The following is a 7,972-nucleotide window of genomic DNA, read 5'->3' as shown; positions in this document are numbered from 1 at the left end:
GTACAGTTTATATTGAGCTGGGAGGTTGAGTTTGGTTGTTTAGGACATGACATGTAAAATTAGGTGAGATATGTTTGTTTTGCTTTTACAGCATTTTACTAAAGAAAACTATGTATAGACTCATACAAGAGTAATCCCTCTCAATCATCATGAAGCACTAGAAGTGTGTGGCGATGTCGGTATCTGCCTGTATTTAAAAAAAATATTTTGCCGTGTTCAGGTCGTTTCTGGGCGCCAACCTTTGGGCAGTGGGTGTGTAGCCCCCCAGCCAATAGCAGCAAAAACTTAAATTAATTCAACATTTCAAAATTGGTTAAAGGGGTGGTTCAGAATTTTTGTACATAGGACCTTCATCCAGTCCTTCCAGTTGCAGAGTTCGCTGGTGCTAGGCTAGCGCAAGTCAACAGTATCTGCTAGCCTGCCACTAAAAACAGTCTTACCCACTCCACAGTACATCCGAGGCAAATAAATTATAACACCAGACTATCGATGTTCATGGGGATGATGTTGATAGAATAATGTAATAATTAAAACTACCCTTGCATCGCATTGCAATAGTTTGTTCCCTGTAGTTGGTAGCATAGGCTACAGCAGCGGCGTAGTGATATTACCTAGGCTACTGAGAAAGCCGGTTTACATGACAATCACGCAAGTTTATTTACCTGCCGCTGTGAGCTCCAACTAATTCCACTCTGCCAGGCTATAACTCACATAACGTTACCGGTACATGAAAGCACACGGGCTAGCAATTTGCATGTAAACTGTCTGAGCTTACATGACGTTTCTGTCAGCAATTACCTAAAGTTAGCGGTTAGCCCAGCCAGGTATCTACCAAGAGTGTAGCTATACCGTCAGCTAACGTTGTCACTCTCCACAATGCGTTGAACATTAACGTTATCTCCACTAACGTTGTCAGTCTCAATCTATTAGTAGCAGCTAGGCTAACGTTATGAAAGAGGCTAGCTTTATTTGCTAGAGTAGCCTACCGAAAGTTATTACCTGTTCATCAGTAGCTGTTGGTGCATCTAGAAAGACAGATGGAACCGCATTCGTTGTCAGTGACTTGTGGTCCTTTAGATTGCGGGGTTTTTCAAAGTCGTCTGGTCTAAAATGATCACTACACATTTGCCAGTTGAGTAGGGTCTCCGCCGGTGTCTTGATGTCCAAGCCAGCAGCTACTAGGTTTCCCAACTGGAGTGCGCTTCTCTGTTTACTTTTCGGCGCAGTACTACTAAACGGAGCTAAGTAAAATTCCGCCGCTGATGAGAAACTAGTCCCTCAAAATGTAATGCGATCATTGAGATGCAGGGGTAGTTTTATTTCTAACATTATTTTATCAACAGACATTTACATCAACAGTCTGGCGTTATAATTTATTTGCCTCGGGTGTACTGTGGAGTGTGAAAGACTGCTTTTAATGGCAGGCTAGCAGATACTGTTGACTTGCGCTAGCCTAGCACCAACTGGAAGGACTGGATGAAAAGTGTTGAAAACTGTCTCGACTGATAAATAACACACTGGCTAACTTGGAAATGAGGTCCTATGTCCAAAATTCTGAACCACCCCTTTAATTCACTACATCTTTTTCTCATGCTGCTGATCCAGGTCCAGCTTAATTAGGAATCACTGTTATGTGCTGCTGGGAAATACAGAAAAACGTGACATAATAACACATAATTCTCAACCATCTCACCTCAACAGTTTTTTTTTTATTATACTGTCATACTTTTGCCGGTATGATTGTAAAACAGGTGTTGAGTAGAATTTTATGTGGTGTTAAAAAAGGTCTTTAAAGGTCTTAAATTTAAATTGGTGCACAAACGCCACAACAAACAGAGCTTCTCTCACATATTTATACAGTTGGGTGCAGCCCTTTCATTTCGGGGCTTTTTATTGATGGTTTGCATTGTATTGACATGTAAAGGTATTATGAGAATATTGAGTAGGAAAAAGATGATGGCATTTACATGCCTTTGGGATTGATAAGCACTGCAGTGAGCGCTGAGAATCGACTCCATCACTATTCAGCGCCGTTCTGACAGGAACTCATTTCAACACCTCAATGTCGATCAATCAATATCAATGACATTCAGGGCATGTTTTGATGAGATACTGCTCTGCACACATTTCACCTGGACACAGAATAATGATGCTGATCCCCAACCATACTACAGGTAATGCCACTTTCGTTCGTCACTGCTTTGTGTGCTCAGCCTTATTAAAAAAACATTGTGATATGGCTCCATAAGTATTTTAAGCCTCCTTTGAGGGCCTAACGGATAAAGCATGTGTGTATTTCATTGTAAATCCTACAGGCTCTTGTGTAATATTCATTGGGAGATCTATTTGTTCACAGATCATCGCTTCATCTGTTGTATTGTAGCTTCAGAGCACCATGCTTACACAATTTAAGACTGTTACTAATGAGCTTAACTGAGTCAAAATAGAAATATTTCTCTCGTTGCCCAACAGCTGAGTAGGGAATCTTTTGATTAACACATCCTGACAATGAAACGCGGCGCACACACACACGCACGCACGCACGCACGCACACACACACACACACACACACACACACACACACACACACACACACGGATACACCTACACATCTAACTATATACTGTGGAAATCCTGCCACCGTGGCCCTCAGGAGAAGATTGCTGAAGTGCTGATGTTGATTAGCATAGCTTTGAGTGAGCCAACCCTTTGTCATGCATTTGCCATGATGAATCAAGTTCAACATCTGCAGCTACCGGGCTGTCACCACAGAAAGATTTGCCTCAGATGACGTTGATTTGCATATCAAACTGAGGATCCTCGTGTGCCACAACCCCCTAATTTGCTCTTAAAAAAATATGCCCGCACCGGATTCAAAATGATCAATATGACCATCACAGCCCTCCTCATTTATCTATAGCTTATAGGCAGAATCCCTAATGGCAGCTGAAATGTTTTAAATCTGCTGGATTATTAATACTATCTAAAACAAGCTCCTCGCCCTTGATTGTCACATTAATTCACCAACAGCCCACAGAGGCCTCCATTTGTTTTGTTTTAACCACTTCAGCTGCAGAGGTTTAAATTATTTAGAGATGGAAACATCTATATGAAAGATACTATTTTGTGTTCTTTCTATTTGCGCCTCATGAATAATGGAGGGTGAAACATACTCCGCCGTTAAATCGGAGCAATGTTCATCAATTGATGTTCATCAATGTTGGCTGTCAGTTCAACAAATAAAGTGTTGATAATATTTCTTCTTTGATTTGATGCTACGGTGATATTTTCAGCCTCAGTTAATACTATCGCCCCTGTTAATGTTCAGATCCTAATGCCACGCTGTGAAAATACTCCACGACACCACTTCTCACTTGATTTATTACATCAGTAAACATTTTCATAATGAGTTTATGGTCTCAATTGCTAGTTTCAAGTCTTCCTCAAATCAGACGGATGTTCATTTTGTAAATTATGGTCCCATTTATTTTGAAATAGACGACAAAGCAGGGCATGCTCAAGGTGCGTGGCTAGACGCCGATCGTCAATCATGATAGAGGCTGAGAAACGCTCACCATGGCACTGTGTACGTTAAAATAGACCTGAAGTAGTTTTTATTTTATTGATTTATTTTTATTTCACCTTTATTTATTCAAGCGAGTCATTAAGAACATGTTCTTATTTGCAATGGCAGCCTGACAAGTGGCAATGCCACTTAGGGGAAGGAAGGCCAGGAAATCAAATTAATTATTTTTGGGTGTTATCTGTTTTTTTGTCCTAAGCTTTGACCCTCTCACTGTGTGTTTTCACTTCATCAAAGTATATTGGAACGCCTAAAAATGTCTTGTTTAGTGTTCTGTCAACTCACTATTTACATTATTTATAGTACTTGATTGATACAGCTGATATGTTAAAAGGTACACAACCTTATTTGTTTAACAGTAATTTAGTTTTACTGCAGACCGTCACAGGAAGTGCTTTTATTTTGAAGTAGCCTACACGGAAGTTGTCTGTTGTGTACTCTTGCTAGTTTTAGAGCTGCACGTGAGATGCTAGATGAAAAGCGTGTCCGCCAGGCCTAAGTTGTTCTTTCTCGTTTGTAAAACTGCAGCATAGTGAACAATGAATGTTCGCAGTAAAACACAAGCGTTTTCGGTCGTCATTCGAAGCCATTCCACTACAATTATATCAGAATAGGTTTACGTGGTTTAATTTTCAAAAAACACCATATTTTTGTTGTACTGCACATTGCTGCAGCTCCTCTTTTCACCCTGTGTGTTGAGCCCTCTGTTTTAGCTACAGAGTGAGACATCTCACTTCTGTTTCATCTTTGTTGGGAGTCGCACATGCTCAGTACCTTGGTAAGGACTACTAGCCAGTCAGAAGCAGAGTATGAGGGCGTGCCATGCTAGCAGCTAGGCGAGCATTATAACGTGTGTTACAAAGTGACGCATGTTCGTCACGGAAGTAAAGGCTGGACTACAATAGAGCTGTTTGGAGCAGTTGGTGAACAGTGTTTTCTCTGGAAGATGGTAAGGCCCTTTGGGGGGGACTTTGGGCTTTTTGACTTTGTAAACCTATAACATGCACAAAAAAAGATATATAACACAATAAAGGAAAGGGAAAAAGCCAAAAAGCATAATATGAACACTTTAAGGGAAAGTTTGCAGATTGGCGCCAGTACCTGGAGGTCCATGTTTACCCGCCGGTAAATCTCGGCTGGATGACTTGCTTCAGAAGGGTTGAAAATCGGCAGCTTTCCCTCTTTAGCGTTTAGCTTAGCACAGTGCCATGAAACCATAAACACTGACTTGACGGAGTCATCCTCCCCAGCTCCACTCTCTCGTCAAAAATCGTCGAATCCACACACACAAAAAAAATAAATAAATAAAAGAATCATCGCATCTCACTAATTGTACAGTCTACGAGCTGATCCAAGAGGCTTTTTAAAAATGTATTTAGCTTAAGAAGCAGGAGAATTTTCTCAGCCTACAAAGGAACACTTAAAGGAAAACTGATCATATATCAATTACTCAACCTCTGTTACCTTGAAATATTGAAGAAAACATTACTTTTCTCGCATGATAATTCGATAAATGAGACTTGGATTATACTGCACGTGTTGTGTGAGAATTTGAAAACAGATGTTTCGATGTAGTTTTGCTGTCAGTTCGCTGAGTATTGCTTCAATTCATGAAGAACTTTTACTGTTTTTGGATTCTTCAGTCCCCGAGTAGGCATGCAAGAAAAGCAAAGTTTTTGTTTAAAGAATTCAAGCCAGGTAACACAGGGTGAGTAACTGATATACAAATGATCATTTAGGTGGGGGGGTGAAGTATTCTTTTAATCCTTCAGTTTATCAGAAACATTCAAATTCAAAATCACCAAATTTGGAGATACATGGTTTTCACTAGACAGGAAGGTGTATGAAAAAGTGTAACGTGTAACGTAACTAAAGCTGTCATGCAGGGGAGTAAAAAGTACAAATAGTAGAAATAGAAGGTTGCATAAAATGGAAATACTCAAGTAAAGTACAAGTCTATTGGGCAAAAAGCCAACCAGATCCCATATTTGAGTTTTCTTTTTGAAAATATATCTTCAACTCAAACTGGTTTTTGTAGGCTATTAGATGTCAGAATGGCATTGTGAATTCTTCATATTATTAATGAGAGGCAGTATTTTTTATTTATTTTACACGGTCTCAGTTTCACACCGTTTCATCCATCTGCTATTGGTGTCGCCGTTTCTCATTTCACCCGTTTCTGTGCGTATGCCTGGGTCAGCGTATCCGTGGAGGGCCGCGCATTCTCCCGTGAAGTTTGTTTTTTAGAAATCCCAATTCTTGCGCAGAGAGCTGTGTACGTCATCTTTTGCGTATGCCACGTTTATAAATGAGGCCCCTGAACGTGTTAAGATTTGACAACTACATTGCATTTGCAAACTCGAATCTCATCAGGAAGTGCTATAGACAGGCTCCTCGGGCTCTCGGTGACATGGTGCAACCATTACACGCCAGTGGAATGTCCACTAGAAATACAATCGCAGGCAACTGTAAAGTATCTTACCAAAAAACCTCCTTTGGCCAGACATCTTTCTCAATTAAGGGAGCTAACGTATGGAAGGAGCTGCCCGTTGAGCTAAAAGCAATACAAAATCATAAGCTTTTTTAAAAATTGAACTGAAGTATAGTTTTTAATTGATAATCAGACCTGTAGTCGCTTATAGGGGTGGGGTGACATGGGGGGGGGGGGGGGGGGTGGTAAAGGTATGTACATATAAGCATATAAGTATGCTTATATGTCCGTTTTTAATTATGGCTGTTTCATTTGTGTTTTTTATGACTGTTTAAAAGCCCTTCTAGAGACAGGCATTGGAAATTAGCAATAGCTATAAATGCTGTGATGCTGTGCATTGGAGATTTGTTGATCAAATATCTATGTGGTAGAGTCTGTCCCTATCAAATTGAAATGAAAAATGGAAAATAAAGTATGTACCTTGAATTTGCACTTAAGTACAGTACTTGAGTAAATGTACTTAGTTCCACCACTGGCCTTTTGCTGATATTATTCTGCTAACTTCCACTTTGTGTTTGATCTATCTGCTACATAATATATCATGCACCTTATACCCATATATGTATTGTGATGTAAAGTTTACCTCCAACTGTGGCGTGCAGATAGGATTGTTATTAATGTGGAAAAGAAGGGGAACGTTGGAGGCTTTTCTTGGTAATGGTGCATTATCCTTTTTCATGGCAGGTTATTTCCCAGGTGTCTCCATGTGATGAAATATACGTTAACAAGGAAGCTGTAGCATTATTCGTCTGAGATACCGGACATCCTCGGACAACACCCTCAGAATAATGCAGAAGGAGGAAGAACTGCTACGCCCCGGGTCTATTTTCTTCCACCATTAAAGCTGTTGGTACTACATTGGTAGTGTTTGCAGCACTGGAATGAAATCGTTGAGTGATTCTGTTTGGACTTCTAAGCACTGGCTTGTGAATGTGAATACAGGTAGGCAGTAAACCTGTTTGCATGAAGAAGGCCTCGGGGCAAATTATCAGCGGGGGGGTCAGTATCAGCAGCAGCAGATGCACAGAAGCAATTGACTCTTTTGAAAACCCGCCACCGGAAACAATTTGTTATTGCCTGTTAATCAGGATTGCCCAAGAAGACTAGATCCAATCTCCAGTAACAGGAAGCGCAGTAGACCCCCTGACCCAACCTTTGAGGGGAAACACAGGGCGGGAGCTACGATAAGCTCTCAATTATCTAAGCTATCTCGGAACAATAGCCCACCAATGTAGACAGCGTAGTATTTACGCCCTGCTTTAACTAAATTAGGGAAGGGAGTCAACCGAGATCTGGTTAAACTCAATATCACTCTGTAATTAGTCAGGCATGAAATCCTGTTTCTGGTGCCTTATTCATCACAGGGTTTATTAAATTACTTTAATTAATGGTTAAGAACAGAATTAAGGGATAAGGCAAAGTAAGTTCACATATAGTTCAATATAATACAGCAGAAAAGTCAAGTCAATTAGGTTTTTTCTTTTTTTCCCCTGGCCTGGGGTTTTGTGAACATCATTACAGCCTTGATTTGAAAATAAACACAATTGAATGTTCATTTATTCTAATTATCAGATATGAGAAATTAATTTAGATGGAATCCTCAGCGGTTTAAGGAAAAACAGCATTAGCTGCAGTGTCCCAACAGATGCATTAAAGCAATTTTCACATCCCAGTTTACACTTAGTTAACTGACAGAAGAAGAAGACTTTAGACCGTATTGTCCCCAAGGGGAAATTCCTTTCCACCGCACTGAGCACACCAGACAAGAGCACACAGTAACAACAGTGCCCACTGTTGTTTAAGGTGCCTGTGGCTGCGGGGATTAGCCTTTTCCCCAAGTGAGCCCTTCTGCAGCTCAGTGCTCTACCTGTGCCCGGAGGGCAGCAGGGTAAGGTGCT

The sequence above is a fragment of the Sander vitreus genome, chromosome 7 (assembly GCF_031162955.1).
Source record: "Sander vitreus isolate 19-12246 chromosome 7, sanVit1, whole genome shotgun sequence".
NCBI classification, from domain to species: domain Eukaryota; kingdom Metazoa; phylum Chordata; class Actinopteri; order Perciformes; family Percidae; genus Sander; species Sander vitreus.
Note: the sequence above shows the minus strand (reverse complement) of the source record.